The 17,368-nt window shown below is 36.3% G+C and overlaps 1 protein-coding gene across 1 annotated transcript in view; it reads left to right on the forward strand.

Annotated features, from left to right (window-relative positions):
- The first annotated feature begins 1,092 nt into the window (after nucleotides 1-1,092).
- Nucleotides 1,093-17,368, forward strand: part of PLXNA4 (plexin A4) — a 1,088,215-nt gene continuing 1,071,939 nt past the window's right edge. Inside the window, exon 1 of the mRNA XM_053716394.1 lies at nucleotides 1,093-1,699. The gene's annotated coding sequence lies outside the window, so the exon portion shown is untranslated. The remainder of the gene's footprint in view (nucleotides 1,700-17,368) is intronic.

Consider the following 17,368-nt stretch of genomic DNA (forward strand, 5'->3'; position numbering starts at 1 on the left):
CATAACTGGTGAAACTCTATTCAGCAGCTATGGGGTTAATGTGTTTCTGCTGTTTTTAACTGACACTCAATAAGGAGCTTAGCCCTATAACCCTTACAACACAAATATGGTTGATGGTATAAAATAACTGAACCTGAAATAATTAACTATCCTAATTGTATAAATGTCAGTGTACAAATGTACATAAAAGAACTTAGATACAATGTGTTATATTTTTTATATTGTAAAAGTCAGGTGGTCAACAACGGTATTAGGACATCAACATAAGAGAGAGAATGATATACTGTATATATGTATGTGTGTATATATATATATATTATATACTGTATATATGTATATATTTATATATATGTCTGTGTGTATGTGGGTGTGGGTGTGTGTGTATATATATATATATATATATATATATATATATATATATATAAAATGTGTGTGTATATATATATATATATATGTATATAAATATATATATATATAAATGTGTGTGTGTGTATATATATATATATATACACACATACATATATATATAAAAATGTGTGTATATATATATATATATATATATATATATATATATCTACATGTCTGTGTATATATATATATATATATATATATATATATATATATATATATATATGTTTGTGTGTGTGTGTGTTTGCATATATAGTCAGAAAGAATGCACACTGTCACCCAAAAATATGGACCAAAGGACCAGGGTGCAATCAATAAGCATTAATCATATAAATCTTCAGATATATCTATTTATCATTCATCTATCTATCTATCTATTTATCTATCTAATGAATAAATGAAAACATATTGAGCTGCATTCATTATAAAGTTTCTCTTGAATTTCTAAAGATAAACAGGGTAATAGTATGTGATCACCATAAATGTTCTATCATTTCCATCTAACTAACAAGACAAATAAAAAGAAATGGGAAAACATATTGTGTGCTTTTTTATCCCTGAGATCTTTGCCTTGGTGTTGGCAATAAAAATGTACAATTAGCCCAATCAGGCTACAGAGCCTAGATGTCACTGGTGAGTAGAAAGGGGAGGACTCAGTGGAAGCAGAAGCCAGGCAGCTGGAAGTTGGTAGTGGCACTGCACACACATGCAGGCTGCACACTTACACACTGGGCTTGTGCAGCATCTCCCCAGCAAACTTTAGCTAGGGGTTAATGCAACAAGATAGGAGCCCTCAAGACTAGGAGGAAACACCGGGCATTATTAAGCAGTTCATATTCTTCTATTTAAATTATTATTCTAATAGATGTGGATGTAGCTTTTTTTGGCAGGCTGCGCTCATTGGTTGGTTTCTCCTATTGGAAGTAGCAGCAGAGCTGTGTGGAAGGAAGGAGAGGCAGAACCAGGGGAGCGGGAGGAGGCTGAGCAAGCAGCCGCTCTGCAGGCACTGAGGGGCGGATACAGCCTATGAGAGGTGCCGGTACCCTCCGGTACTACCAGGATAACCCATCTGAAATGAAAGCAGTTTGTAATCTGCAGGACTGAATATTATTGTGCGTTACTTGCGGGCTGCAGCATTTGGAGAGCGCTGTATCAGAGGATCTGGATATTTTATTTCTTTTTCCTGGAGTATTGGAGGGTTTGGGGGATTTTTGGTGCTGGGTATTAGGGGATCATCTGCAGTGTCAATGCGGCTGCACTGAACAGGGGAGAGAGATCAGCTCATCCCCAGGTAAGTGCTGTAGATAAAATAATGGGATTTTCTGGAGGGTGGGCACTGCCCTCTGTGTATGGGGTGATGCCAGGCTGCCTGTCATGTATATATACATATAACATAATTGCCCTCCTGGTTACACACCATCCCTTCCTGCTGCCTGTCATGTAGGGGCAAATACACCTGATGAAGCCCTGGCTGCACCTGTGCACACATATATATCTATACATATAACATAATTACCCTCCTGGTTACACACCATCCCTTCCTGCTGCCTGTCATGTAGGGGCAAATACACCTGATGAAGCCCTGGCTGCACCTGTGCACACATATATATCTATACATATACCAGGATTCCTCTCTTGGTTACACACCATCCCTTCCTGCTGCCTGTGACACTAGTGTGCTGGGAATACATTCATTTTACACACCACTTCAGTTAAAGAAACAGTACTGCAGTACTAATGGATACCCTATATGTTCCTGCCTATAGTGTACAGTGACATAACCCAGGTTGATGGGGAGATAAAGCTACTGGTTCAGTTTAATGCTCTGCAATGTCTTAAGCAGGTTAGAAATAGATATAGAAGTCTGAAACGTATTGCTAAAATATTTGTCTACTGTATTCTATGTGAGAAGCCTGGCACAGAAAACCCCACAAACCCCTCCCTCTATATAAATGGCACAGGGTCTGCTATAGTTTAGATATAAGCAGTGCTTGTGCCCATTCACTCAATAAATAAGTTATTCACCTTTTTATGGAAGCATTTGGGTTTAAATTGTCACTGTGGTCCTGTTAGCTGGGGAGATAGGTGAGCAGCTGGTACCGCACCGCAGCAGCACTGAATGCAGCAATGTTGTAAGTTATCCCGGGATAAACTTTTTAGCTCTTGCCCCGTACTTGCAATACTGTAAGCACAGCTCCTATGGTCCTCATATATTATAAATATAGCTATATTTTATATTTGACACTGTTTGAGAGGTTTATATATATATATACACACACACACTTATACACACACATATATATATACTTTTATATATATATATATATATATATATATACATACACACATACACACACACATATATATACTCACACACACATATATATATATATATATACATACACACACACACATATACACACACACATATATATATATATATATATATATATATATACATACACACATACACACACACATATATATACTCACACACACATATATATATATATATATATATATACATACACACACACACATATACACACACACATATATATATATATATATATATATATATATATACATACACACATACACACACACATATATATACTCACACACACATATATATATATACATACTCACACACACACATATACACACACATATATATATATATATATATATATATACATACACACACACACATTAGAGGGATATAGCTCTAGCTACAGTCTAGTTAGTGTCAGTGGTCAGTTTATCCAGCAGGTTGTGACAAAATATGGAGTAATAAACTGAAAAGACAAAATGAACTTTACACTCAAAAAAATGTGACCCTGTCTTCCTGGATGTTTGGATATTGCAGTTATGTCCTGTGGCTCTTTATCTGCGGCATGCTCGGTCTGCAGGGGATGTCAGACAAACTGTCATGCTGCCTTTAAAATGAAAATCTCACAAATATCTGTAGATAACATTGGTTACTAAACATTCCTTAAATATTGAGATGCCCTAACTGCACCTGCTAAAGAGCTATATACTAAACACTTTCCATATGCTGAGCAGACCCTACTGTATATGCATAAGGCTATCTACAAAACACCTTCTATATACAGAGCAGACTATACTGTATATGCATAAGGCTATCTGAAAAACACCTATATACAGAGCAGACCCTACTATATATATGCATAAGGGCTATCTACTAAACACCTTCTATACAGAGAGCAGATATTACTGTATATGCATAAGGACTATCTACTAAACACCTTCTATATAGAGAGCAGACCCTACTGTATATGCATCAGGGCTATCTACTAAACACCTTTATACAGAGCAGACCCTACTGTATATGCATACAGCTATCTGCTAAACACCTTCCATATATAGAGCAGACCCTACTGTATATGAATAAGGGCTATTTACTAAACACCTTCTATATACTGAGCAGACCCTACTGTATATGCATACAGCTATCTGCTAAACACCTTCCATATATAGAGCAGACCCTACTGTATATGAGTAAGGGCTATTTACTAAACACCTTCTATATACTGAGCAGACCCTACTGTATATGCATACAGCTATCTGCTAAACACCTTCCATATATAGAGAGCAGACCCTACTGTATATGAATAAGGGCTATCTACTAAACACCTTCTATATACTGAGCAGACCCTACTGTATATGCTTATGGTCTACCTGCTAAACACCTCCATATGCAGAGCAGACCCTACTGTGGATGCTAAAGATCTATATGTTAAACATCTTCTATATACAGAGCAGACCCTACTGTATATGATTCAGGTCTATCTGCTACACACCTTCCATATACTGAGCAGACCCTACTGTATATGCATAAGGGCTATCTGCTAAACACCTTCCATATACTGAGCAGACCCTACTGTATATACATAAGGGCTATCTACTAAACACCTTCCATATAGAGAGCAGACCCTACTGTATATGCATAAGGGCTATCTACTAACCACCTTCTATACACAGAGCAGACCCAGCTGTATATGCCTAAGGACTATCTACTAAACACCTTCTATATGTACAGAGCAGACCCTACTGTATATGTTTAACGGATATCTGCTTAACTCCTATATACTGAGCAGATCCTACTGTATATGTTTAAGGTCTATCTGCTAAACACATGCCATATACTGAGCAGACCCTAATGTATGTGTTGAAGGGCTATCTGCTAAACACCTTTCATATACAGAGAAAACCCCACTGTATATGCATAAGGACTACTAAACACCTTCTATATACAAAACAGACCCTACTGTATATGATTAAAGGCTATTTGCTAAACACTTTCCATATACTGAGCAGACCCTACTGTATATGCATAAGTGCTATCTACTAAACACCTTCTATATACACAGCAGACATAAGGGCTATCTGCTAAACATCTCTATACTGAGCAAAACATGCTGTATGTGCCAAAGGGCTATCTGCTAAAGATCTCTCATATACATAGAAAGCTTCTAATAAATTGACTAAAGGTTTATCATAAAACAGTTCCTAGATACTGAGCAACCACTACTTATTGCTTAAGGTTCATCTGCTAAACACCTCATTTATATTGAGCAGAATACCCAACTGAATGTGCTAAATGTCTGTTAGCTAAATTGCCCCCATATTCTGTGTGCTACAAAGCTCTCTATTAAACACATACTATTTTATCAACAGCCATGTACTTTGTGAGCTAAAGACCTGTCTATTAAACACATGCTATAGAATGAACATCCCCATATTTTGTGTGCTACATATCTGTCTATTAAACAGACACTATATAATGAACAGCCCTGTACTCTGTGTGCTAAAGATCTGTCTATTAAACACATGCTAGATACTGAACAGCCCCATACTCTGCAATACAAATCTGTCTATTAAACACATACTATATAATGAACATCATACTCTGTGTGCTACATATCTGTCTATTAAACACATGCTATATATAATGAACGTTCCCATATTCTGTGTGCTACAGAGATGTTTATTAAACACATACTCTATAAGAATAGCCACATACTCTGTGTAATATAGACCTATCTATTAAACACATACTTTATCATGAACAGCCCCATACTCTGTGTTCTATAGACCTGTCTGAAAAACACATGCTATAGAATGAACATCCCCATATTTTGTGTGCTACAGAGCTTTCTATTAAACACATACTATATACTGAACAGCCCTGTACTCTGTGTGCTAAAGACCTATCTATTAAACACATACTATATAATGAACAGCCCTGTACTCTGTGTGCTAAAGACCTATCTATTAAACACATACTATATAATGAACAGCCCTGTACTCTGTGTGCTAAAGACCTGTCTATTAAACACATGCTAGATAATGAACAGCCCTATACTCTGTGTGCTATAGATCTGTCTATTAAACACACTATTTATATATCGAGCAGCTCCTGCTCTATGTGCTAAATATCTATTTGCTAAACTCATTGAATAAACTGAGCTGCTGCTATTGTATAGGGTTTAATGTACTGGTCCATTCTCTCTGCTCTTTAAATCAACTAACAAACATGTCCTGTGCATGTGATTAATGCACCTATTTTTTATTTTGGGATATCAGCAACTTTCCTGTTCCTAATCTTCTTCTGTAACTCTCACAGATGTTTAATGTTAAAGAGACTATATCCTTTTAGCTACTAGTTCAGTTATAATATTATATGAATATGTTATACCATTATATCATCTGCTTTAACTTCAGCTTATTTCTGGTCATTTGTAAGTTGTATATGAAATAAATGTGGTGTCTGTAGTAAATGGTCCAGCATGCTTAGCTAATATATTCTTCTGCAAAACCAGAGCCACGTTCTGCAGCTTGAATGATCAAATGGGTGTAGGTGTTTATGAAGGGGATATCAGACACAGAAATAATAAAACCAACCATACAAGCCGTGTTACTTTTACAGAAATAGACATTTTATTCTAGATGTGTTCTACTCACATACTTGCTTCTCGTTTTTCTTGTTGAAATGGGCTATTTTAAATACATGTTTGGTTATTTCATGACATAATATTAAAAGAAACAAGACATCAAGGTTTTGAAAAAGATTTGTGGGTTACAAAATACAGTTATAAGGAACACGTCAAAAATCCCCTGGAATGAATTGTACTCTATGCTTTGACTTAAATCATAGCTTTATATATTTGCATAATGTATCACCTATCATTAACAATCATCCGTTAAACTCATTTATTGTTATGTGTATGTTGCGTAAAATTGTGGTAGTTTTACAGACTTCTCCTCTTGGGTCTTTAAATTTCAACAAAATAAAAAATATTGGCCCACGTGTTGGGGAAAACGCTTTATCTTACACATTAGCATGCAGGAGAGCTGTATCCCTTGTGCAATATTTTACAAAAAAAACTTCATCACTGTCGGTTTAGATTTCTGTATATTGTATAGCGTAAATCTCTTGATATGTGGCACTGTAGGCTTCAGTCGGAGGAAGGTTGTCTTTGATCAGGTACATTTTTATGTAAATCTATCAGTTTTACCCACAACGTGTTGGTTACCGTTGCTTATCACATTAACGTGTACGACAGATAAGGAGATGATACTAAAGGTGTCAGTACTGTCACAGCTAATCAATCATATCACAGTGTGCAGCAGTTTATGAACCTTTAATAAAAGAATTAGGTTCTTGTCCCCTTTGGAAACTGATGCAGAGGCAAGATTGCACCCCACTGTTCGATGTATGCATACCTGCAAAGCATCATTGTGCAGTGCTGTGGGAGTGAATATTATTCTATAAATGCAAACGGAACCTGAGATGGAGAGCTGTATTTATTCTCCGCAGTCAATATCTTGCTACATAATGAGTGACCCTTCTGAACACTCCACTGCAAAATAACTGGCACTATAGAATTGCAAATACCTGTAGCAGCAAATTGTTCTTGGGCTGCAATGTTTTAAATGACATTCTGCAGTCAGTAGGATGGGATACAGTGTGAGAGAGAGGGAGACAGACAGGCAGACAGATACAAAGAGAGAGGGAGAGAGTTAGAGAGAGATACAAAGAGAGAGGGGGAGACAGACAGAGAGATATAAAGAGAGAGGGAGAGAGAGAGTTAGAGAGAGATACAAAGAGAGAGTGAGAGACAGACAGAGAGACACAAAAAGAGAGGGAGAGGGAGACAAAGAGAGAGGGAGAGAGACCATTAGAGAGATACAAAGAGAGGGAGAGAGAGAGAGAGAGAGAGAGAGAGAAAGAAGAGCTCTAGAAATAAAGATGAGGTGCCAAGAGAGAGGGAGAGATACAAAGAGAGAGAGACGTAGACAGATGGAGTGAAACAGAGAGAGAGGGAAGACAGTTAGAGACCTACTTTTCTTGGTGCAAGGAGTGTGCTGATGCCCTGATATTGTAAAAAGTGTTTGGTGATCCGTCTCTGTAAATTAATATAAGAAAGACAAACCCACACACCCATATGTTTAAGAAAACACATAATCCAATTATATTCTTTATGAAAAATGTGTTGTTTATTTTGAGTATTTGACAGTGTTAAGATTTTCTTTCTGTTGTTGGCAGAGAATGGGTTAATCTTGCAGGGCAGGCACATTGCACAGTTAGATGGTAGGGGGCGAGCAGCTTACTGGTTACCTCTTCCTAGAGAGGAGATCTGGGCAGCTTGGTGATAACTGTTAGATAATAGATGGATAAATACATTCCCAGAATTCATAGAGATTTAATAAACATTAGACTTGAAGGTCAGAGAAGTCTCTTTGTGCCAATGCTGTTTGCTTCTGTCTAATAAGGAATTACAGCGTTTAAAAGGACAGGAGATAAAATTAATTCTGTCCATCAGTGAGTCAGTACAAGAGGGGCTTTTAGATACAGCCCTTAAAGATTAAAAAAGAGAGAGAGATATCACATTTTGTGATGTAAAGATTTTCTTTAAAGAAACCTATTGTACTAAAACAATCTATACATATAATGAGCATTATTTAAACATATATCTCTATATATCTATCTATCTATCTAAATATCTATCTATCCATTCATCACTCTCTCTCACACCCTCTCTCTTTCTATCTATCTATCTATCTATCTATCTATCTATATCTATAATAATATGTCAAAATATAAAAGTGCATTTCAATAACTAGAAGAATTTTGCAGTATTCTTGGTTTTGCAAAAATATTTCTGAGAAAAGTTACCACAAGTTCTGTAATACCATTTAGTGTGCACACAGCTCTCCTAACATATGCAGGTAAGGTATGTGCACACACATCCAATACTCGTGCATGCTCAGGATTCCTGTAATACCATAAGTGATGTCACAGCTAGTGTATATATGCACATGACTTACCTGTGTTTTCTTTGATGCATTATGCACAAGAAGCTTCTAATCACTTTTTGTTTGTTTTTTCAGAATATTTTATTACTAAAGAATACTACAAAAATATTTTGAAATGCAAATTTAAAACAAAAAACAAACAACTTGTAAAAGTGATACATTTATTGGCTAATGAAGAGGGAATATTCTTTTTTAAAGCTTTCAGAGCATCACTGCTCCTTCATCGGTGCAAATATGAGATGAATTGCTGAGCATTTCAGGTTGGACAGTGCCCCTTTATGTTAACAGGAAGTGCATGCACAGATTGCTTACTGGTTTATAAAGACAACTCCCACATTGCTATTGGTGAACAGCATAAAACCTAAAAACAAAAAATTAGTTTTCAACACATAAATATAAATTAAACAAAATGAATAATATGTGATAATATTAAAATGTCATATTTTAGATGTAACAAAGAAGAAAGATTAAACATTGCAATACAGTTATCTTATTGTGCTCTAGAGTTTAACTGCAGAACATGTCTGAGCTGCCACTTTTTTATTGGTACATTTGTTCTAAAGCAATTACCGGCTCCTGGGGATTTCACATTTTGTTTCAATGACGGGTCATACCTTGGGACTTATCTTTCCTATTCAGCAGCACCAGTGCACACATAGCCTTGAAAATGTAAAACAGGCTTTCAGCTCTCTATTTAAGAGGTTCATTCAGTCACTGATAAAAAACATTTTAACCCAAAGCCCTAAGAGAGATATTTACCATTATATATATATATATTCATTAACAAGTTTAGCAGATATGCAGAACAATATTTGCAGGAAAGATTACAGTGTATGTTTGTAAAGCTTCTCTCCAAAATGACAAGCATTGATCATATTTATTATTTTTTAGAAGTTTAATAAAGTATACTATACAACTGCTCAAAATATATTTTTTTAAGGGCACAATATGCAAATAACATACTGCTATAGTGGCGGTTGGCTCAGTAATGCCCCCTAGTGGGGATCCCCTATAAAGGGCCAAATCACGAGTGGAGCGCAAAAGTTTGGGCGCAAGCGATATATCTGGTTTTGCGCTGGTATTACATGTTGAACGTAAACAAGATCGCTTGCACACAATTCAAGTTTACGCTCGTCATGTTAGCACATCCTCAGAGTTGGGATTAAAGGGACAGTCTACACCAGAATTGTTTTGCAGAACCAACACAGTTATATTAATACACTTTTTACCTCTGTGATCACCTTATATCCAAGCCTCTGCAAACTGCCCTTTATTTCAGTTCTTTTGACAGATTTGCATATTAGAGCCAATCAGAGCTGGCTCACTGGAACTCCACGTGCATGAGCACAGTGTTATCTATATGACACACATGAACTAACACCCTCTAGTGGTGAAAAACTGTCAAAATGCCCTGAGAGAAGAGGCGGCCTTCAAGGGCTTAGAAATTAGCATATAAACCTCCTAGGTTTAGCTTTCAACTAAGTATACCAAGAGAACAAAGCAAAATTTGTGATAAAAGTAAATTGGCAAATTGTTTAAAATTACATGCGCTATCTGAATCATGAAAGTTTATTTTGGACTAGACTGTCCCTTTAACTGTTTTGCGAAACAAAAAAGTGTTACAAAACACATCAAAAGTACATTACAAAGTACAGTTAAACTCAAAATAACAGAATCTAATAAAAAATACAAAAAAGATGGCACACAAAAGTTATACGCACATATAGCCCTTTGCAGTTTAAGGGATATGAAACCAAAAAAACTTTCTTTTGTGATTCAGAGAGAGCAGGCAAATTTAAACAACTTTCAAATTTACTTCTATTATCAATTTTTTTGTTTTCTTGGTATCTTTGGTTGAAAAGCAGGGCGTATGCTTAGGAGCCGGCCCATTTCTGGAGCACTAGATGGCAGCAGTTTTGTAAGAATGTTATCCATTTACAAGAACACTAGAGGGCAGCACTATTTCCTGCTATGTACTGATGTAGCCGCCTACCTAGGTTTCTCTTCAACAAGGAATATTATGGGAACAAAGCAAATTTGATAATAGAAGTAAATTGGAAACTGTTTAGAAACAGTATTTTCTGTCTTAATCACAAAATAACATTTTTGGGGTTCATATCCTTTTAAACACATTTATGCAATATTCAATTTTAATAAAGTGTTATACTGTGTATTTATTGTAAATATTTCACATTCCAATGTTCTGCACAGACAGTTGTATGTAAAAGTTTAGGCACCCCTGACAATATCCATGATTTTCATTTATAAATAATTGGGTGTTTGGATCAGCAATTTCATTTTGATCTATCAAATAACTGAAGGACACAGTAATATTTCAGTAGTGAAATTAGGTTTATTGGATTAACAGAAAATGTACAATTTGCATCAAAACAAAATTAGACAGGTGCATACATTTGGGCACCCTTGTCATTTAGTTGATTTGAATACCTGTAACTACCTAGCACTGATTAACTGGAACACACAATTGGTTTGGTGAGCCCATTAAAGGGACAGTATACACTCATTTTCATATAACTGCATGCAATAGACACTACTATAAAGAATAATACGCACAGATACTGATATAAAAATTCAGTATAAAACTGTTTAAAAACTTACTTAGAAGCTGTCAGTTTGGCTCTGTTGAAAAGGTAGCTGGAAAGCCCACTGCAAGTGGCAAATAAGACACTCCCCCCCTCCCCCTTCTTTTGCATATGAAAAGACCCTTTACACAAACAGGAGCAAGCTGGAGTAGGTAGTCGAGCGTATTCACATAAAACTTTGGGGCTTGGTTAGGAGTCTGAAAATCAGAGCAATGTTATTTAAAAATAAGCAAAACTATACATTAATTAAAAAAAAAAACTTTATGGGCTATATAAATAGATTATCTACAAAACATTTATGCAAAGAAAAAATGAGTGTATAATGTCCCTTTAAGCCTTGAACTTCATAGACAGGTGCATCCAATCATGAGAAAAGGTATTTAAGGTGGCCAATTGCAAGTTGTTGTTCTCTTTGACTCTCATCTGAAGAGTGGCAACATGGGGGCCTCAAAACAACTCTCAAATGACCTGAAAACAAAGATTGTTCAAGTTTATGGTTTAGGGGAAGGCTACAAATAACTATTGCAGAGATTTAAGCTGTCAGTGTCCACTGTGATGAACATAGTGAGGCAATGGAAGACCACAGGCACAGTTCTTGTTAAAGGGACCGTCAACACCAGAATTTTTGTTGTTTTAAAAGATAATCTCTTTATTACCTATTCCCCAGTTTTGCATAACCAACACAGTTATAATAATACACTTTTTACCTCTGTGATTAACTTGTATCTAAGCATCTTCTGACAGCCCCCTGATCACATGACATTTTATTTATTATGTTTTGACTTTCATTTTAGCCAATTAGTGCAGTGTCTGCCACAATCCACGGGCGTGCTCACAATGTTATCTATAGGGTTTACCTGAACTAGCTTTCCCCTGCTGTGAAAAGCAAATACAAAAGCATGTGATTAGAGGCGGCCTTCAAGGGCTTAGAAATTATCATATGAGCCTTCCTAGGTCTAGCTTTCAATTAAGAATACCAAAAGAACAAAGCAAAATTGGTGATAAAAGTAAATTGGAAAGTTGTTTAAAATTACATGCCCTATTTGAAACATGAAATTTTTTTTGGGACTTGACTGTCCCTTTAAGGCCCGAAGAGGCAGGCCAAGTAAAATATCGGATAAACAAAAGCAAAGGATGGTGAGAACGGTCAAAAAAAGCCCACAGACCACCTTTAAAGACCTACAACATCATATTGCTGCAGATGGTGTCACTGTGCATCGTTCAACAATTCAGCGCACTTTGCGCAAGGAGAAGCTGTATGGGAGAGTGATGCAGAAGAAGCCTTTTCTGCACACACGCCACAAACAGAGTCGCTTGAGGTTTGCAAACGCACATTTGGACAAGCCAGCTTCATTTTGGAAGAAGGTGCTGTGGACTGATGAAACAAAGATTGAGTTATTTGGTCATAACGAGGGGCTTTATGCATGGCGGCAAAAAAACACAGCCACCAATAAGCAAGCTCTATCCAGGGTGCTGAACCTAAAATGGGCCAGCTCCTACTCTTTACATTCCTGCTTTTTAAATAAAGATAGCAAGAGAACGCAGAAAAATGAATAATAGGAGTAAATTAGAAAGTTGCTTAAAATTGCTGCTCTGTCTGAAAGAAAAATATTGGGTTAAAGGGACATTATACACTCATTTTTTCTTTGCATAAATGTTTTGTAGATGATCTATTTATATAGCCCATAAAGTTTTTTTTAAAATAAATGGATAGTTTTGCTTATTTTTAAATAACATTGCTCTGATTTTCAGACTCCTAACCAAGCCCCAAAGTTTTATGAGAATACCGTCAGCTACCTTCTCCAGCTTGCTCCTGTTTGTGTAAAGGGTCTTTTCATATGCAAAAGAAGGGGGAGGGGGGGAGTGTCTTATTTGTCACTTGCAGTGGGCTTTCCAGCTACCTTTTTAACAGAGCCAAACTGACAGCTTCTAAGTAACTTTTTAAACAGTTTTATACTGGATTTTTATATCAGTATCTGTGCATCTTATTCTTTATAGTAGTGTCTATTACATGCAGTTATATGAAAATGAGTGTATACTGTCCCTTTAAGTGTCCCTTTAACATTTTTTGTAAAAAGTTTTCTTCAAACAAATATTTAGGTACCTCAGTGGATCTCAGTTTGTATTTTGGAATCTACTTTATTAAAGGGATATCAAACCCACACCTTTTTTTCTTTCATGATTCAGATAGGGCATGTGATTTTAAACAACTTTTTAAATTTACTTCTATTATCGAATGTTCTTTGTTCTCTTGGTATTTTTTGTTGAAAAAACAGGGATGTAATGCTTAGGAGCCGGCCCGTTTGTGGAGCACTATATGGCAGCAGTTTTGCAACAATTTTATACATTTGCAAGATCACTATATAGCAGCCCTATTTCCTGTTATGAAATGCTCCTGATGCCTACCTAGGTCTCTTTTCAGCACAGAATACTATGGGGAAAAAACTAATTTGATTATAGAAGTACATTTTTTAATTTTCTGAATCACAAAATATTTTTTGGGGGGGTTTATATCACAAATAACATATAACAAAACATAACAATAACTTATAACTAAAAGGCTTCTAGTAAAATCTATCACTAGCATACAGATGTAGGTGTATCACATGCATACACACATGTCTCGTGCACATTTACTGCTTGGGCTTCTCATATGTATCATGTCACCAACTATATACTGAGCACATACAAACAGAGTGCAGACGGCATACGCATATATGTTCTGGAGATCACACACAAAGTAAAATCTATCATTAAATGGAACTTTGTTAGGACCTTTTACAAGGTTTTGCAAATCAAGTGCAGTTCATAGATAAATCCCTTAAAGCCTGGTGGAATTCATATTCAGTATCTCCTTGGCGTGACCAGTTAGGGACTGATATAAATGAGCATGTGCTTTAAGCTAACCAATAGGTTGTTGCAGCCCCAAGTATCTTTCAGTATGACAGAGGCACTCCAGGAGTGTGAAGGGAGAGGAACAAGCAAACCTTTAGAGGTACTTTACAGCAAAAGAAATAATAAATGTATTTTGTGCTGTTTTCTTCTGTTTTCCTTAAAGGGAAAATAAACACATTTTACTTATGTTTACAAAGTGTGCTTTGTCCCATGCTCCCTAAGAGCCCAAAAAGCAAGGTCTGTAACCTAGGATTTCAAAATGCTGCAAAATGTTTAAACCAGCTATTTAATTTGCAGCCTTTGCAGGTTACAGAATTTGCTTTCTGGCTTCTCTGGGTATGTGGCACAAATGATTATTTTTACACAAAAGCAACAGATATAATGTAATGTCCTTTTAATTAAACATTTTGGCGATTGCATGTTGAGTTTAGTGACAGCTTTTACTAAAACCATGTTTACTGTGACATAACAAAGCACATCTCATAGAAATTGATATGCCTTAATGTGCTTTACATTTTCCACTTGAATGTTGCTATGCCCTAAGTGTTGAATACAATTATTAACCCTTGTTGTACCCTGCAGATAACATTGTGTTGTTGCTCACATCTATTTCCTGAATAACATATTTGCTTAGTGTTTGTTGGTACAGTTGAGGTCTTTCTGCCAATGCTGCATCATCTCACTTCTCTGAGGTTGTGATGTTATCATACTATGACTGCTGGGCATAAGGGTTGAACTTGCTTTGCTCTCAGCTGTTATTGAGCTTGTTCTTCAGAAGTGAGCAGTGCTGATCCTTGTAGAGTGCAATTATAGAGCTCACTTTAATTTACTCATTACTAAACAATAGAGGGAAGTCTCCTCTTAGCAGAAACTTTCCAGCCAGACGTGCTCAGCCCATTCATTCAGAAAGAAAAAGCAAACACTGACTTCATTTATGCAGATAGACTTCATGTCATTCTGGGGACGGAGCATATTGCTAAAATGCCCCAGTATAAGAACGTGTAAATATTATTTGTATATTATCATGTTTCTTTACATGAGCAAATCCCTTTCATTCTATTTCATATTTCAAGCACTTTTTTTGGACAACCTTTGACAAGCAGATGCCTCTGACCCCAAACACATTGAATAAATGTATTGTGAATATTGTTGTTTCACCACCATATTGTAAGCTCACTCTGGTCTGTATATATCTATGTTGTACATATTTCCAGAACTGTAAATACCTCCATTGTATGTAAGTAAATTGTCAAAGAGACATGGAACCCAAAATGTTGTTTTCATGATCGAGATAGAGAATCATTTTAAACAACTCTCCAATTTACATTTGTTATCTAATTTGTTGTATTCTCTTGGTGCCCTTTGTTGAAGAAGCAGAATGCACTACTGAGAGCTATCTAAAGACCTTGGGGCATATTTATGAAAGTGCGAGCGGACATAATATGATGTAGCGTATCATGTCCGCTGCATACCGATAAATGCCGACAGCATACGCTGTTGGCATTTATCATTGCACAAGCAGTTCTTGTGAACTGCTTGTGCAATACCTCCCCCCCTGCAGATTCGCGGACAATTGGCCGCTAGCAGGGGTGTCAATCAACCCAATCGTATTCGATCGGATTGATTTCTATCCGCGACCTCAGAGCAGGTGGACAAGTTATGAAGCAGCGGTCTTTGACCGGTCCTGAAGGCTCGCCGGAAACAAGGGGCTTGATAATTCGGCCCCAGTGTGTGAGCCAATAACATGAAGCAGATCCTGAGCCCATGTTGGTATCCCTTTTACTGTAGACATAAGAAGAAAAACCTAAATAAATAAAATAAAAGCAAAGGATTAATGGGGATACTAACCCCCAAAAATATTTTGTGAATCAGACAGAGCATACAATTTTGAAAAAGGTTCCAATTTACTTTTCAAATTTGCTTAGTTCCTATGATATTCTTTGTTGAAGAGATACCTAAGTCTGGAGAACTACATGGCAGGAAATAGTGCAGCCCTCTAGTGCTCTTGCAATTGGACATGGGTGGGTACCTGAGCTTATGTACCTGCTCTTCAACAAAATATACAAAAAACAATTGATAATGAAGCAAATTAGAAAGTTGTGTAAAATTGCGTGCTCTATCTGAATAATGAAAGAATACATTTGGATTTCATACCCCTTTAATTTCTAGCAGTGGTGGCCCCAGGCCCCTGCGGTTGTCAGGTCCTGCAATCATTAATGAATACAGCCCCCATGGGCTATTAGAATATCAGAGTGCTTGCGCTCAGTAGCTAGAGTCTTGTCATTTCTATCATCAGACAGTAAGATGCATGATGAGGGAGCGTATCTATGTGTAAAGGAAATAGTTATGTTCTGCATTTATTGGCACAGATACAACAGGAGGGCTGCCAAAAATTAGATTTGCTGCATCACACAGCTACTGTTTTACATATATTATTCTATTAGCTATTTTATATTAAAGGACCACAGTAGAATTGCATAATAAAAATACAACGCAAAAGCACTAAGTTTGAAACGAGTAGTATATTTTTTATGAAAAATGTCAGTTGCATTTTCCTTCCCACTGCATCATGTGACAGCCATCAGCCAATCACAAAATGCATATACGTATAACCTGTGAATCTTGCGCATGCTCAGTAGGAGCAGGTACCTCAGAAAGTGTGAATATAAAAAGATTATACTCATTTAGATAATGGAAGTGAATTTGAAAGTTGTCTAAAATGGTATGCACTATCTGAGTCATGAAAGGATACCAAGAGAATGAAGCAAATTTGATAAAAGAAGTCAATTGGAAAGGTTGATCAAATCTCATGCTCTGTATAAACCATGATTGTTATATTTATACTTTATTGTCCCTTTAATTACTAAAGAGGTTTAACTAGAAAGTCCAAATGTTACCTTATATAAAACTGAAGACACGTGTGGAGCAAACTGGGTTTTTTATTAGTGCTCCAAAGGAGAGGAGTGGGTATTCAAAGTAACATTTTATCCTCAGCTACCAACTGTGTGATCTATTTTCATCTGAAAATGGGCTGTGTACAAGTTGTGTTATAAATCTTTTTTTCTGAGATTTTTCTCATTTGATATTTTCCATAAACAGATTTTAATTTGTTCTCACTA

The sequence above is a fragment of the Bombina bombina genome, chromosome 6 (genome assembly GCF_027579735.1).
Source record: "Bombina bombina isolate aBomBom1 chromosome 6, aBomBom1.pri, whole genome shotgun sequence".
NCBI classification, from domain to species: Eukaryota; Metazoa; Chordata; class Amphibia; order Anura; family Bombinatoridae; genus Bombina; species Bombina bombina.